This window comes from Biomphalaria glabrata, chromosome 6, assembly GCF_947242115.1.
Source record: "Biomphalaria glabrata chromosome 6, xgBioGlab47.1, whole genome shotgun sequence".
NCBI lineage: Eukaryota > Metazoa > Mollusca > Gastropoda > Planorbidae > Biomphalaria > Biomphalaria glabrata.
Genome location: NC_074716.1, coordinates 43093803 through 43111948, shown reverse-complemented (window position 1 = coordinate 43111948; position 18146 = coordinate 43093803). Strand labels below are relative to the sequence as shown.

The window sequence follows — 18146 nt, the reverse complement described above, 5'->3', positions numbered from 1 at the left end:
AAACTTTACTTTACTTTTTTAAATTTTATACCCAGTATAAATGTTACCGCTAGAGTAAAGAAATCGGTTATTCTGCAGATTATCTAGTTATTGTGTAGATAGGTGATTCCCAAAGTGGTCTATATAGAACCCCAGGGATCTACGAGACAAAAAGTTTTGGAACCACTGGTGTAGATGAACTGTGGACAATGGTTTCATTTATTCACACTACCAAGATAATATAATTAAACAAGCAAAACATTAAAAAAAAAAAAAAAGAAAAGGATACTGCAATATTTATCCCCTTTTTCTGTGTAAAAAAATTAATTACCACCAATTAATTAATTAATTGGTTAATTTTTTGATTGATTTGTGTGTTGTCATCGATAATGGTTAATTGAGAAAAGTTTCAACTTGAACCAACAACGGGACGTGTAGAAATAATGTGTACAAGTTTTGTCCTTGACAGACAGACAGAATGACTTAATATAAGCGTTGTAAAGATTAGGCAGCCATTAGTCGGGATTTAAAATATTGATGTTTAGAGATGGTCATGAGGAAATATCAAGTTGTTTTTGTTTTTAGAACACCTAAAAGACGGAATGATCATTAGGAAGCTGTCATCAGTGATACCAGTCTCATGTTTCTCTTTCCGTAATCACATCGATATCTTCTGGATCTACCTCTCACATCTTTCTCTCTCTCTCTCTCTCTCTCTCTTAGTTTCTTTTTCTTTTATTTTCTTTTTTTCCAATCACAATCTCTTTCTCTTTTGATCTTTCTCTTAGTCTCTTAACCACATTTCTCTCAATCTCTTTTCTCTTTTTCTTCCCCCTCTATATATCTCTCTCTCTCTTTCTCTCATCTCTTTTTCTCTCTGTCTCTCTTTATTAGACGTTTCTCACTTTTAATCCTATTTTATGTTATCCATTCTCATTTCTTTCTCTCTGAAACTCTTTTCTCTTCTCCTTTTTAAACATTTATATTTCTCTCTCTCTTTCTCAACTCTCTCTCTACCTTTCTCATCCCTCTCACTCTCTCTCTTTCTCTCTCTCTCTCCTATTTTTCTCTTCAGGTCCATCTCTTTCTCCTTCTTAATCTCTTTCTTTCTCAATTTCTTTCTCGCCTTTTCAGTCCTCTTCTCTCTCTCTCTCTTTCTCTCACTCTCTCTCTCTCTTTCTCTCCTCATTTCTTTCTCTCTCTCTTTCTCTCACTCTCTCTCTCTCTGATTCTCTCTCTCTCTTTCTCTCTCTCTTTCTCTTTCTTTCTCTCTCTCTATCTTTGTCTTTCTCTCTCTTTCTCTCTCTCTCTCTCTCACACTCTCTCTCCCCTCAGTCAAAATGTGCATTATTTGTCTAATAGATAGTAGCACGAAATGAAAGCCTACAATCCTGCACTTATATCCTCTAATTAGATGCTAATGAGATTCTCAGATTCATAAAGATCTACAGTTATTAGAAACATATTGACATTTTAATATAAGTAGACAATGATATATCACTACAGCCTTTATATTCACACTACAACATTCAAACCATGCACGTACAAAATCATCCTCATTGTTGAGCGCTTTTCTTCCTAAGCTCTGGTATATTGTCTTTCCCAGTTAGCTCTCATACAAAATAGCCTCTAAATATCCGCGCGCTGCCAAGCAGAAGTCACGCTCCTCTGTGTCTACATCATACTTTATGTAGATGTTTGACCTTTATAGAGACTCAGCCTTCACCCTTGCCCCATTCCACTTCTTGGCACCAGCGCGAGTCGAAGCTAATCGATACCCTTAACCCTGTAATATTTTGGGGAGTTTGTTTTCCAATGTTGCCAAATTTAATCCAATCAACTTGATGATTATCAAAGGAAATTTACGCTGCCAGTAAATTCGTGAATAAGTGTGTACTTTCTCTGTGTCTGTCGCGCCAAATTATAGTCTGCTACGACACAATAGTAAAAAAAAACATTTAAAAATTATATTTAAAAAAAAAAAGACAATACCTCCATTATTAAACTTCAAATATAATAAAATAATAATAAAAAAATTTAAACAATTTTATGGATCGATTCGGGTATCGAACCCGTAACGCCGTCAGCGCTGCTAAAACTTACGCATTTTTCGTTTTTGGTCAGCGAGCAAATTATCTTTCTTTATTTATTGCTCTGTTCACTTCTCCAGCGTAACTGTCGGACCATAAGAAATCCCTCTATACTAGTCTATACTATACTACACCTAACACTAGACCCCTACGTTCTAATTTCAAACTTTGAAGATCTAGTCTAGACCTAGAATCTAGATGTAGTCTATATTAAATTAACGTAAACATGTATGCAACGCTTATAAACTTCAATAAAACGGAAGCAACTTTAAATTTACTAAGTTATGGCGTAGTTACGGTAATACGCCTGACTATGCCATGTCGGCTCTAGACCTAGACATAAGTCTCCAGACAAATTTTAGATTTATTTATTTTTTACTTTGAAATATTATAACGGTCAATTTAGAGTTTTACCCGCCTGGCCAACGAGCTCGTAATTCTCTTCTCAGCGATATACATCTACTTTCTAAAAAAAAATCGTTAAATATAGGTGTATGTGAGACCAGCTGTCCAGGTGCCTGGATCCAGGTTTCTGAAGGTTCCATGAAGTTCTGACTTAAATAGAGGTATATAAATAGAGATCTAAAACAAAGTACAAAACAAATATCATATTTATTTTATTTTGTTCACCGAATGATGTCCCTGCCTATTATTGTTATGTTTCAAAAGATGAGGACGGCTTAAGTTGGAGACATTACATTTTAGAAAATGTCCACTTTAATTTGGGGGTAAACTGTTTGACGGATAAAAGAAGAACAAATCTAAGAGTAAATCTTATGATCGATTTATTTGGGGAAATTAGTTCAAGATCCAATCGATACAAACTATCCATCTTCTCACAAGGTTTATCACAAATATCGATTCAAGATAAAGGCTTACTTTTGAAATTCGTCAAAATTGATGATTAATTCATAGGATACTTTATACGGTTCAAATTTTTTTTTTTTACAAAACCTCCTGTAAGCTTGCTAACTATTAATGGTTTCAAAGTGGTGGACACTCATTGGACGAGTTTTTCGAAAATGATTTTTTTTTCTAGAAATTTGACAGTTTGTGAATATCTATTGATAAAATAATAAGTAACTTATTGGCCACACAAAGAAAACTCTGGTTTGATTGTTACCATGTTTCAGGATATGATCATGTTAACATCACATTTGGCTTACGTCTTGTGATTTTAAACGCGGCTTCAGCGGGAATTCCCGTACTCAAACCTTCACCAACAAATGTTTGCGACACACAATTTCAAACAATAATCTTGGGGGGGGGGGGGGGGGGGGAACCCAGCAAACACAAATAAAGCAAGGAATCAGAAAAAGCGAATTGGGGTTGGATTGGGCATACATTGCGAAAAACAATAGAAAGCATTGCAAAACAAGCCGTTGACTGGAACCCACAGGGGAAGAGAGAGGCCGGAAGTCCAAAACAAAACTGGAGAAGATCGGAAGAACAAGAGGCAAAAGACGGCAGGAAAAAACATGGACCAAGATCACAGTCCAATGGCGAAGTACTGTAGCGGCTCTAATCTCCGCTGGGAGTGAATGAAATTGCGTGAATGAGAAATAGCGTTAATAATTATTTATGGGGGATTAAGGGGGACTAAACCCAACAAATTTAGCCATATCTGTGAATACTGATGGATTAGCTTCCCTTGTCAATATCAAACAAAACAAATAATTACCAATTAATTGACTAATTGGCTACCTTTAATCGGCCCCCGAAGGGGGAAAAGACGCTATTAGTTTTGTGTAGAATGTCTTTCCGTCCGTCCATCCGTCCGTCCCGTTTAGATCTCGTAAACTAGAAAAGATAGTGAAAATCCAACATCATGATATTTTAGATCATTCAAAGTTCTGATGAAACGGCTACTTTTTTTCTTTTCTGAAAGCGAAAAACTAATTTTTGAAATCCCTCATGCAGTTTTTTTTTTTTCATAAAAATACACCACTTTTACAAATATTCGCTATTAAATAGTAACAAACACGGAAGGCTCTTTAGTATGGGAGATGTCAATTTACCATATTTATAACACATTCGTGCAAATGGTTTTAGATTTTTGTCAAAAGTTATACTAACTACTACATTTACACACACATTTTTAAATACTTTTTTTTAAAGAGAAAAAATGTATTTAGTATGCATTGGACATAATTTAAAACAACAATTAATAAGTAGTTTTTCATATTTTTGCGTGAACTGTAGTGGCAAACTATGGCTATAGTACACTTAACTAAAGGGGAAAAAAATTTCGAAATGTTTTGTTCTTGAGGATTTGAATAAGAGATTGACGTTTTACAAAACAATTAGATCAATTAGATATTCATTATATGACATCAGTTAGACCAGGTTCACATCTAACTTCACATTCACTTTCACTTATCCTTTGGTCTGCTGGACAGCTGGGGCACCACACAAGATCTGTCAACCTTCTTTCTCCATTCTTCTCTGTCATTTGTCTTTGATAGAATTTCATTCTGATGTTCTTTCTGAAAAATTGAAACCTGCCTTTTTTACCTGCCTGGGTGGCCCATTTCGGGGGACGATTTTGAATTTATGTTTCACACAAACTGTCTTTGTAACCTTGTTATTTTATTGATTCATGCCTTGTCTATGTCAATGAATAATTGTACATGGCTTCAACTTGATTCGAGAATGGGTGTGGGAGAAATAACGTGGACACACTTTGTACCAGACAGAGTGAGTTGATATAAGCTTCTTTAAAAAACTCCTCCCCTGTGAAGTAAAGTCAGTGAAGAGCAGCAGTGTAGAGGCAGATACATTTCATTGCAGCAATGAAGACCTCAGTTGGAATGGTTGCTATCTCATGCTCATCGAAACAGTTTATGACGTACCTGGAAGCTTGCTTTCGTGACCAATTTCGTCCTGCATTAAAATTTTGGGACATTCACCAGTTTGAGATCACCTGGTACCAAAATTCACAACAGGGTTAGATGAGAGGGTGATTAACAAAGATGGATTGAAGGAGTTTAAATGTAATCGTACGCATCATGAGACCTCACACTTTGTTGACCATCACTAGTTTTATAGCCCTCCCCTGCCCGCGACACATCCCCGACACAGAGAAAGGAGAGATTAATGAGGGAAAAAAATCAATTCTAGACGTAATGAAAGTTAATGTAAAAAGAAATATAATAGGACCCTGTAATTACTTTTTTTTTTATTTGCTGGAGCGTGAAATGATGAAACAAAACAACAACTTTTTATGCTGATTAGAACACGGGATGTTAATAAGCAAGGTTATTACATTGTGCATGCAAAGTTAAACGTCAATATGTGTGGTTATTGTCATTATATGACCCAATCTCCATAAACCCCTCTTCTCTCCCCCCCCCCATACCAACATGACAACTCTCCCCACCCCTTTCCGTACGGACGGATGTCCCCACCGTGCTCTACGTCTGCAAACCTTACGGAATGTGACAGACGACATACACAGTTTGAAAAAAAAACTCAAACGAGTAGCTAAAAAAAAAACCTAAAAAAAAAACTAACTAAAAGAAATCCTGTCTACGTTTTTTTTTTCTTTTACCTTCTGAAATGTTTAGAAAATGTAACCACAAGACGACATTTTGGTGTTAAATCCATGGAAACCACACTTCTCTGACACCAACGATAACAACAGCACCGACTCCAACAGCACGCCAGGACGAAGAGTGTAAAAGAAAAAAAAAGCGCCAGTTTATCTGATGGCCTCCCCTGGACTGTTTTCTTCCCTTGACGAAGTTATCTGTGTCATTCATTTTGTTAGCGGCTTGACCCACACACGCGCTCACACACACGGGGAGGCTGGCTCACGGTCAGACACTCACGACCACACTTATACTCACGCAGGAAAACTCACAGTACAGAGAAGAACGAGGACTCGCATTCTGGAAGTCCAGAGAATGAGATTTTTTTTGTAAGGAAGTGTACTCGAGACTTTTCCATTCTGTGTTGGTCATCTTTTACCCCCACCACCGCCCCCCCCCTCTCACCCTGCAGGTAATAGATCGTTGTCACATAAACTAATGTCACAGGTAAATTATCTATCTATGTATCTAGATCAAAAGACAGACAGACAGACAGAAAGACTGACAGACAGACATATAGATATCTATGTCTGTCTGCATGTATGTATGTATGTTTGTCTATATCTAACTATCTACCTGTCTGTCTGTCTGTCTGTCTGTATGTATGTATGTATATATGTATGTATGTATGTATGTATGTATATTTGTATGTATGTATGTATGTATATTAGTCTGTCTGTTTTTCTGTCTGTCTTTGGATCTAGCAATGTCCCATAGACGTATCAGATATCTAAAAACATTTTAAATAGTTTACTCTGTCTCTCATTCTAATTACAAACCCCCCCTCTTGCTACCCCCCCCCCTTTCTTCTATCACATCTTGTACGCATTATGCCGCGTGTTGTTTTCTCTCTCAGCCCCACCCCCGCCCCCCAACCTGTTGATCACCTCCATCTTGTCGTGCCACCGACATGATACATTCGTGTGACAAGATGATCCAGGAGTAAGAGAGGAGGTACGGGTGGGCAGTGCGGAGGGTGTGGGGGGATACGAGGGAAAGAAGCGTGAAGGGGGGTAGGGTCACTTTTTTTTCTCGCTGCCTAGGAGTCAGCCTGAGGATAACATTGCTTTCTGAAAGTATAATTGACTCGCTGGAATTAGAGTAGATTAGTTCAGAGAGACAGACAGACAGATGGACAGATAGAAAGACAAGGAAAAAGAGAGAGAGAGAGACAGTGTTAGAGGCAAAGAGAAGAAGAACATGAGAAACTAGAAAGAGAAAGAAAAAGAGTGAAAGATAGTGATAGAATAAAGAGAAAGAATAAGAGAATCTACAAGAGAAGAAATGGCTGTGATAGAACAGAAAAGAGAAAGTTACTAGGACTAGAGAGAGTCAGAAAGAGAAATGCGTTATGATAAGGACACATAGGCTAGAAAGAGATATAGTTAATGAGATGAGGTAAAGGACAGATAAGCTAGAAAGAGATATAGTTAATGAGATGAGGTAAAGGACAGATAAGCTAGAAAGAGATATAGTTAATGAGATGAGGTAAAGGACAGATAGGCTAGAAAGAGATATAGTTAATGAGATGAGGTAAAGGACAGATAAGCTAGAAAGAGATATAGTTAATGAGATGAGGTAAAGGACAGATAAGCTAGAAAGAGATATAGTTAATGAGATGAGGTAAAGGACAGATAATCTAGAAAGAGATATAGTTAATGAGATGAGGTAAAGGACAGATAGGCTAGAAAGAGATATAGTTAATGAGATGAGGTAAAGGACAGATAAGCTAGAAAGAGATATAGTTAATGAGATGAGGTAAAGGACAGATAAGCTAGAAAGAGATGTAGTTAATGAGATGAGGTAAAGGACAGATAAGCTAGAAAGAGATATAGTTAATGAGATGAGGTAAAGGAAAGATAGGCTAGAAAGAGATATAGTTAATGAGATGAGGTAAAGGAAAGATAGGCTAGAAAGAGACAGAGAGCTGATGAGATGAGGATAAGAAAAGAGAAGCTGAAAAAAAAAAAAGATCGAAATGAAATAAAAAGATGGAAACTGAAGAGAAATAAAAGAAACAGAAGCGGAGAAAAGAAGTGTAGAAAACGAAACAAAAACTCGAGACAATAAAAGAAACATAAAGAACAAAGAAACAAGGAAGAACGCCAAAAGAAGAGAGAAACAACCGAATTATAATATTACAGAAAACAAAAGACAATGAAAGACAAATTTAAAAAGTCAATGAAAATTGTTTCGTCAACTCCGTCACCTTCAGGTCTTAAGATACGTGGTTCAGAAGTATGGGCATGCAGTAAAAGACCTCGCGATCTATGGGGCACATGATGTTAAGGTCATCTGTTTCTATGGCCAACGGTTAACGAGTTTACTTATAGCATTAACAGAGCGCTACGGCCCATCTCTATGGTGGGGGTAGGGAGTATCTGAAAGCAAGTTTCCTTGATGCCTTTATACAAACCTTGTCTTCGAGTCCGATGATTGAGGAGGAGTGCAGTATTTTACGTGGCTACGTAGCACCAGCTGCGACCCACATAGTTTACCACATCCAACGCAAACATAACCATTAAATGGCGGTGGTCGATTTGGATTCTCTTTTCGCAGTCTACGTCTGTACTTGGCAGTGGATTTTTTTTTCGTTCTGGAGCCGCCTGCAGTCAGATGCCCTCTTCTATGTTAGTTAAAGCAAGTTGGTGCCTAAGCTGGTCTTTAAAGTGTCTGTGGGACATCTCTGTTACGTCTACCAACTTTGAGCTCACAAAAAAAGACTGCCTTTTGCAAACGCTCGTCCGCCCTATACGGGAAAGTGCTTTCTCCAGCGTAACTCTCGGACCATAAGAAATCCCTCTATACTGTTGATACCGGCGTGTTCTGTATAATGACTTCGGAGGATTCCAGCTACCCGTTGCCTCAGCGTGGCGCCTCCGTGGAAACGTCTAGTAGTGGAACTAGATAGGCTAGGAACGAGTAGCGAACAAGTCCCCTGCAGGATTCCCCGTGTGAGCTTTATGTTTTTTTTTATCTCACTAGGGGTGGGGACGGAACAAATAGCCAGCACCCCTGTCCAAAACATCCGCCACGCCGTTCCACAAAGGGGGCCGCCATCAGTGATCGGATAGCTGGAGTGGCGGTCCCTGCACGGAATAGTGGCGGTCACAGTATATGAATATGAGACAAGCCCTCAATGGTAAGTACTGCTCTCGGCCACCTATAGCCAGTGGACCCAGGACCGTGGGCGGTGCGCTGTGTACGTGGCACGGCCTACTTTCTAGCCAGTCTATAGCGCTACTACTGGAAGCCCTCAGACAGGACAGGGGTAAAGAGCCCCATGTCCAGGCCAGTTTGTTGGATAAAAGCCTTTCTAACCATCATGGGATAACGCCACCAACGGCGCCGATTCCCTACTGGACTTCATTGAAGGGATGGGGACTTAAGAGACTTTCTTTTCTATTAGCCATGTACATTGACATTTAGAACTAAAAGAACACGAAAGCAACTTTTCAAAGTGAGAGTCTTTACCCGATCCAAAATAAGTAAATATATTTCCTCAACAAATTATTCTAACGAGCGAGGCTCGGTCACCTGGTACTGTATTATTAATTAATTAAATGGCCTGCCATTGAAAGAGGTTCTATCTAAGGCAAAGACAGAGGAATGGAGAAAGACGGTCGACAAATCTTGTCTGGTGCCCCAACGGTCCAACAGACTAAGGGATAGGTAAAGGCAAAGGTAGGTAGGTATTATTTTTGATACTAACGTTTTTTTTTTTTTTGTTGTTGTTGTTTTTTCATCTGCAATGAACCGGGTATAGAACCTTATTTTAAAATCTACAGACTAGAAATAAACACATAACTTACAGCATGTCACCTATTCTTCCATGAAAACATATTGAACTTCTCAATGTTAGACCTGGGGGGGGGGGGGGGGGGGTAAGGGTTGCTTTGAGTAGGGGGCAGAGGGATGTCGTTCTCGTTATCTGCACAAACACGTTAATAGGGCAGCTCGATCAGTGGTGGCAAGCGAACGTTGAAATATGTGTCTGGGGAGCAAACAGCGGCGTAGTGGATGGAACTCAAATGAGAAATGGGGCGAAGGGGGAAGGTAGAGGGGCGCCAAAATAATGGATGTTTTTTTTTTTTTTTAGGATGGCGTAGGGGGAAGAGAGTGATTGGAAGTTAACAAACAATTTATGCTATGAGAACATTTTATTAGTTGTGCCCCCTTTACTCGACAATTGAGATTTGTTATAAATAGACATAATGGGAGCTAATCAAGTCACTTTACGATGTTGAAGTGAGGCCGCGGATGGTGTGTGGGTGGTGGTGGTGGGTCTGAGAGAGTAGGAAAGAACGGTAACTCGACAACGGACTCAAATTGAGAATTATAATTTACTGTGACGTGAAGGAGCCATAAAATGTGTGTGTGTGTTTTGTTCTAAATATAGCTTAAGCTAATGGGCGATGTCCCAAGTCACAAAGAGTTGCATATATGTGTGACTCTGTATATATGTGTGACTCGGTATATATGTGTGACACAGTATATATGTGTGACTCTGTATATATGTGTGACTCAGTATATATGTGTGACTCAGTATATATGTGTGACTCTGTATATATGTGTGACTCAGTATATATGTGTGATATTGTTTTCTGTGCGTGTTTTTGTAAAGAAGCGAGGGGTAATGAAAGTTCGACCCTTATAGATAAAAAAAAACTGATGTATTTAAGACACAGCCAAGGACATATGCCTACCTTGTCGCGTAAGTGAGATTGATATGTAAAGGTGATTGACTGACCCCCCCCCCCCCCCATTACTCGATATCTGGTGAAACCACAGAGGTGACCGAGCTATTGGAGATTTATCTGCCCTGGCCTAAAGTCCTACTCGTCTTTTAACACCTGGAATCGAATAACTTAGGACACACTACACCTCACGTAAACTCTGGGATAGGGAAACGGGTCAACTTATTTCCCCCTGCCCATGTATTTCAATGGATATGCTACTTGTGATACCATAATCTTTTTATTTTAGTACCATCCGCTACACCCTGATCCGATGTCTAATGAGATTCCCTGGCACCTCGACTATGAGCTTCAATGGTGTTAGGTCACGTACTAGGAGTGAGTTATTGTAAAGGGGCTTGAGAGTAGAACGTGGAGCAGAGAACTTTTAATGTATAACTAGCTAGTATTAAGTCATTGAGTTTCAAAGTTGGCAGACATCAAACTTCAATATGCTGGTTGAGAAACAACAACAAAAACACACACACCTCATGAGGGTATAATAATGGGGGATACGGTTACACAAGGATGCTCTTTATAGGTTAGAAGTTCAATTGCCGATAGAAGTCTGTATTTAATCATAAAACACAAGATTATCTTACATGAATATCTGATTCTTGAGATATACAGGAAATCACATGTGAATTTCCACCAGTCTCACATGTGATATTTTAATTTGGTATAGAGAGCTGCTATGATTTTGTAACTATATAGTAACTATATTTACGTACACCCTATGAGTCTTTCAATTGAGCATATTCATTTGAATCCTTTTGATTTTAATTTAGAAATAGAATTAATAATAATAATAATAATAATAATAATAGTACTTTATATTCTCGAGGAAATTTATTTTACAATTATACATTACAAACATTAATACATTTTCCCCATTTTTAGTGCGAGCCTCTCAAACTATTATTTGCCCTCTCGGAGACTGGCAGATATTCTATTTTAACCGACACCATTTTTAAACATGATTGTGGTTCTTGAATCGTGTCGCGATTACCAGGAAATGAATGAGTGACAGTCTTATTGTATCGGCAGACACGCCACAAGAACAGAACACGTTCTAAGAACGAGGACAAAATGCCGTTCACAAAAGTCGACAGACAAGCCTTTTAATAAAATTGTAATCGGTAAAAATCAATTTCAAAATAGCAACAACTGAATAAAGAGAAAGATCCAGATAACTATTTTGAGAGACTCCATTTTTGGCGTTGACATTTTCGCCACCCTTTCCCCTTCCTGACACCCGTACTGGGGTTTTATAACAGGAAAAAATGAGATACTTGATACGATCGTGTGGTCTTGTTAGGGCTGAATTATAAATAGTTGACATATTCTTTGCATGTGATTTCAAAGCGTACGGTCAGGCAATCGTTTCAAAGTTGGCAATCATCAGACTTAACTCTTTCTCTCCTATTTGACGATACCAACGTTGATTCCACCAGAATGTAGTAAATAATTACGGAGAGAAAGAGTTAAAATAGTTAAATTTAGTTTGTCTTTCTGACACCAAACGTTTCATAGTTTTACCAGCATTTTTTTAATAGATTCAACTAAAGAGATTTTCTAAGCACCTTTCTTCACATTGTAAAGCAAGTTGCTTCCTATTGGATTTTCAGTAATTCTTTGATTAAGAAAAGATTTTATTGCAAAGGTTGTTTATTACAAAGCTTACATCAACTCACTATGACTGTCTTGTCTGGTAAAAAGTTTGTACAAGTTATTTCTCCGACACCCAATCTCGGATCAAGCTGAAATTTTGCACAATTATTTATTTTACATGACAACATTAGAATCAAAAAAAAAAGAAGAAGAAAACAATTAGTTAATTAACTATTAGTAATTTTTTTTCTAACAAGGGAAAAAATAGTACTTGACTGTAGAGGTGGAATAAGCTGTATTAGTCCCCTTTATAGGTCGCCACTTTCAAACAAGTTTGTAACAAACAATAGATAACTATACAATCTTCTCTTGTCATAAGCACCTCACATGCAGAGTGGTCAGCATGTCGGATTGAACCGTGAGTTCGAATTCAGGACGGACCTTCATCCCACACCCACCCAAATTTTTTTTTAAAATACTTCTTTCAGAAAGTAATTACGGTAAAAATTCACCCATGTATCCTTTTCTCCCTCCCACGGAGTCCCCCCCCCCCTTATTTTCTCAACTGGCCCAGAATGCTAAATGCATGAAATAGAGCAGAGCAAAAAACAACTGGTAAAAATATTTCTAATCGTACAGATTTATTGTGTGGTGGTATACATCTAGTGCAAATTTAATTTTGTTTTAATTACATGACTGATCTAAGCTCTTTGATACAATTACACTTTGTAAAATCTTTGTTTTTTGTTGTTGTTTTTTTTTTAAAACTATTTTTTAGAATACTTAAATGCATTGAAAATATTTTGTGTGACTTTGTATATTGGTTAGTTAAAAATAATGTAGGCCCCGCCCCCGAGTCCACCCAACTCTAAAGGGCCCCTGACTTTATTTAGTGAACGTAAAGGTGGTTGTCGTTGTTCTGGCCACATGACAACCTCCTCGTCAACCGTTGGTCAAAGAAACAAATGACCTTAACAGTATCTGCCCTATAGGTCGCGAGGTCTTAAAAGGGACCTTATTATATAAAATGTAAGTCAATCGAAGAGAGAGAGGACTTTTAAACCGGGTGCCCCCAACCGGGTACCATGAATCCTAGAGAGGATTCTGCTTTTCCATACTAATTATTTTTTGAATAGTTCTTGTATATTTGATGAAGCCGACAATATTAGTGGATGGGACACCCAGTGGATGGGACACCCAGTGGATGGGACACCCAGTGGATGGGTCTCCGCGCTGAGATCACTTCATAATATAGCTCCCCCTTTGTGGTAGCTCGCCAAAATCGAACTTGATTGTATTCTAGCCCTCTGCCTGTTCCCCGGGACATACGATGACCTTTATGCACATGACTTGTTCACTGACCTCAAGAGGGAGGATGCAAGAAGTGGTGAACACAAAACCAAATGACAGATTAGCTAGATAAGTCACTTTTTAAAAAAATATAACGGCTAGATAGTGTGAATAAAGAATCTATGTTCTTTGATACGGAATAACTCTCTCTCTCTCTCTCTTTCTCTCTCTCTCTTTCTCTCTCTCCCGCTCCCTCTTTTTTTGGCTCGCCTTTACAGAGAAACTAAAAGTATAAATAAATATAAATAAATAAATATGGAATATATAAATACATATAAATATATATAAAGAAAATTAAATAAATATATACAGACAGACAGACAGACAGACAGACAGACAGACAGACAGATAGATAGATAGATAGATAGATAGATAGATAGATAGATAGATAGATAGATAGATAGATAGATAGATACATACATACATACATACATACATACATACATACATACATACATACATACATACATATATATATATATATATATAAACGCTGTACGTAGAAAAATCGTTATCCATATGGAGTCTATTTATGTTCTACTTGGTAGACTGTCATGGGATTGGTGGTATTCAAAAGAGTAATCCAACTATTGGTGGTATTCAAAAGAGTAATCCAACTATCTCTTATATAATCTGCCAGGTGTTCTTCTCTAGTCTTATAGAAGAAAGAGAAACCAGAGCTTATTCCTACACATGCGACTAATTCACCAAATCTTTAAAAAATAAAATTTAATTATCTGAACTATATAGAGTAGTTTATGCTATTTGGACACCTATAGGCCAAAATTTCAAAGTTTGACTTTGACAGTGCATAATTAGATAATGGTTTGACATAGAAAAGAAAATGAAGTATCAAAGTCTTCTTTAGTTTAAGGAGAATAAGGATGACTACTTAATTCAGACAAGTTTGACCCACATTATTTGACTCAGGACACCATAATTTATTTCAGACAGTCTCTATATTTTGGCATCAAGAGATTCTAATTTTATATTAATATTAACTTAAGTTATAAGATCCCCAGCCATAGCCCCTCACGTGAAATCATTAAGCTGTTTTTATATTATGCATAAATATGAACACAAAAAATAAAAATATGAACTCACTTATTCTACCAAAATTACGTCACTGAGATAGTGACTTTTACACAGACTTTTAGACTTATTTTATGTTTGCATGATTAGATGTGTGTTGAATGTTTGTGATTTTTTGTTTATAAATTCAATAAATTTCTAATACAGATGATCTTTGTAGTATAGTACAGGTTAGGATAGCCATTCTTGCCTAAATAGCTGAATCTTCTATATTCTGTCTATATAAATCTAGTAGGTCTAGAGCTAGGTGTTTAACTTTATTCAGTGTACCAAGCTCACTCCAAACATTTGCCCATTTATTCTCTATAAAAAAACCAACAACAAACAAACAAATAAGATCATTAACATTGATGTCCAAAACTGGCTGTTCGAAATAAATTTTGGTAAGAAAATCGGAATTTAATTCAAACACCCTATTAATTTTCTAAGTTGGAATCAAACAACTTGGCTTATGAATCAAATAAATCAGCTCCAAAAACAGAATAAATGTTGCCGGGCTCATTAGTATAGACTTAGCCAATCAAAAAATATAGTCTTAACCATAGGAAGAGGTTAAGTCATCCGGGTAACATAGGAAAAAACAACCTGACTTACACATTTGAAATTCGTTTTTCTTGCATAAAAGACAGCTAAATGGAAGGAAATTGGGTTAGAATCATTGGAAAATGGACAAGCACATTATACAGCGCGCTAGTTTTATATTAAATATTAAAAGATATATTTAATGACCACAAAAACAGCGAGTGTCCGAATTCATGTAACGTCCGGATTAAATAAACTACTCATATATTTGATTATAAACATTTTTATACTAAAAATTGTGTAAAACTGAATATAAAACTATTATCAAGATCACTCCATTCAATATATATATATGTAATATATATATATATATATATCATGGGCGTAGCCAGGGGGGGGTTCTTGGGGTTCAAACCCCCCCCGAAATGAAATCCCCCCCCCCCCCGCGGGGGGGGGGGGACAGAATTAAGTGACTGATTTTTGCTTTCATTTTGTTTATTTTAGGTGAGATTTTAATACTAAATCATCACTTACCACAGCACAGCCGAGGCAGTTTTGAGTTAAAAACTCCTATCAGGGGGTTTTGAGATTTTAAAAACCCCTATCAGGGGGTTTTGAGATACAAATCCCTCTACCAGGGGGCTTTGAGTTTAAAACCCCCTACAGGGGGGTTTTGAATTTTAAACCCCCTACCAGTGGTTTTTGCAGTTAAATGCCCCTCTTCTATAAAACAAAACAAAAAAAAAATGCAAACAACAATCCCAAATTCCAACAGCACAGTTGAGGAAGATTTTGATTTTAAAACCCCATCCAAAATTTACAATAACCCCATCTTCAATATCAAAAAAGCAAATTACACACTCAAAGTTCTATGAGCGTAGCCAAAGGGGTTTTGAGTTTTACCCCCCTCCCCCTTCCAGTTGGGGTTTGAAAGCTAAAAAGTACCTCTTCAATATAAAAAAAAGCAAATTATACACTATAAAATCTATGAGCGTAGCCAAAGGGGTTTTGAGTTTAAATCCCCCTCCTCCAGATGGCTTTTTCTTTAAAGTTTAAAACCCCTCCAGATGGTTTTGAGTTTAAAATTCCCCTACAGAGCGTTTAGAGTTGAAAACCTCTCTCTTCAATATTATTTTAAAGCAAACTACAGTCACCAAATTCTATGATCGTAGCTAAATGGGGTTTTGAATTAAAAACAAAACAAAAAAAAAACCCAGAGATTTTTTAGTTTAAAACCCCTCAACAGATGATTTGACGAAAAAACTTTCCTTTTCGATATAAAATCTAAAGCGAAATACAGGCATGTAATTCCGAGAGCGTAGTCAAGAAAGGTTACAAATTTCTACCAGTGGCTTGGGTTCCATTAATTAAGTGTGAATAGTCTTCTGCCGAAATTGAAAATCATTAAATGTGTCTCAACAAAGATGGTTAAGACAGATTTTAGGAGTCAGTCATAGAGATCGGGTCTAAATCAAAGAAATCATATGCCGAACTGGGAGTCGAATCCTTAGTAAGGTTGTGACAGAGCGTCGCATGAGGTTTTGCGGGACATGTTTTCCGACAAAATGAATTACGCAAAATAAGAGCTTGCCGGAAAATGCACCGAACGGCGCGAGAGGGTCTTAGTCATTAAGAATAGCACATTAGGTTTTTGAAATAAAACTTTTTAATAGCAAGATAATGCACTGTAGATACCTCAGAATATGCATTTTGTTGGCTTTCTACCAGAAATAGTGCTCGGCGGCGGGGCTTCGCCCCGCGCTGGGGGAGCGCTGCGAACTCCCCCAGACCCCCTTGCTAGCAAGGGCGGGGAGTCTACAATAAACAATAAACGTCTTCCGAAAGGGTCAGAATGTAATAAAGATTAATTATGTACACACACACACACACACACACACACACATATATATATATATATATATATATATATATATATATATATATATATATATATATATAAAAATTTTTTTCGCGGGGGGGGGGGAGAGGTCGGGAGGGGAATCCCCCCCCCCAAAACCCTCCCCGAAAAAAAATCCTGGCTACGCCCATGATATATATATATATATATATATATATATATATGTCTCAAATTACCTATAATATTATCAATGTAAATGTAATTTTAAAAAAAAAATACAAAAAAGGATTTTTCGGATTTTTAAAAAAAAGGTCGCTGCGAGCAGGGTTCGAACCTGCGCGGGAAGATCCCATTGGATTTCAAGTCCAACGCCTTAACCACTCGGCCATCACAGCTGTTACGAATTTGGGTCGCTGAAAATATATTCTTCTAATTATCCATTGTGGGCTATGGTTGTGATGTGATCAAGAGCTAAATAACCTACATATAATAATTTTTGCGTTTCCCGTTTAGTTTTATCTAGTTTAGATATAGATTCTAGATCTAGTATATTATATTATAAAATATTTATAAAATAATAGAACTAGTGCAGTCAGAAGTAGATACATCTATCTTGATCTTAATCGATATAGGCTTTAAGGCTTATATTTAGATCTAATCGCTTACTTAGCTTCACAAATACGGTTCATGATAGTAATAAAAAAAAAACTAAGTCTAAGTAGGCCGACTGTTACACTGTAACTTACAATTAAAGTCTAAAAAAGAATAGTGCTATAATATATGGACGTCCTATTATAAATCATATTATATCGTATGATTATTTCTATAAAAAAAAATAGACCTAGATTGATTGCCTAGATCAATAACTATTCTAGACTCAGGGGCATAGCTAGGAATTTGCCATCATTTAGGGGACCGGCGGCTTAGCCTCTTGACTTTGAGGGCCCTCTGCATTTTGTGTAATATTATTTATTTATTTTTTTTAATTTTTAATATTCAATGTAAAAAAACATTCATTTGCCCCCCCCCCCCCCTTTTTTTTTAAGTTTAAGTAAGTAAATATAGGCCTATTCCCGGAAGTCTTCACAATAATTTTAATAATAAACCGGATTATGGAACAAAATTTTACTATGTTATCACTTATCTTTTAGATCTAAACATATAGACAGATCTAGATATTGGTATAGGGCCATAGGCCTATATCTTAATGACATCATAGAATGGCTAGATCTGTATTAGGCCGCTACATGTATCATAAACGAAGCATAATGTATAGGTTTAGATTGAAGTATCTAATTGGGTAACCTAACATTCGATC

At 37.1% G+C, this 18146-nt stretch overlaps 1 protein-coding gene and 1 non-coding gene across 5 annotated transcripts in view; both read right to left on the bottom strand.

Moving 5' to 3' along the window:
* LOC106079880 (blood vessel epicardial substance-A-like) overlaps window positions 1–18146 on the bottom strand; it is a 107974-nt gene that overhangs the window by 29437 nt on the left and 60391 nt on the right. For 3 of the 4 annotated variants that reach the window (XM_056032519.1, XM_013241116.2, XM_013241127.2), the window contains exon 1: window positions 5620–5779. The exons of the other annotated variant lie outside the window; for it this stretch is intronic. The gene's annotated coding sequence lies outside the window, so the exon portion shown is untranslated. Of the gene's footprint in view, window positions 1–5619; window positions 5780–18146 lie in introns of those variants that run through there. 4 annotated transcript variants of the gene reach the window in all.
* Trnas-uga (transfer RNA serine (anticodon UGA)) lies at window positions 17142–17223 on the bottom strand. Its single transcript has one exon. It is a non-coding gene; the product is annotated as a tRNA-Ser (tRNA).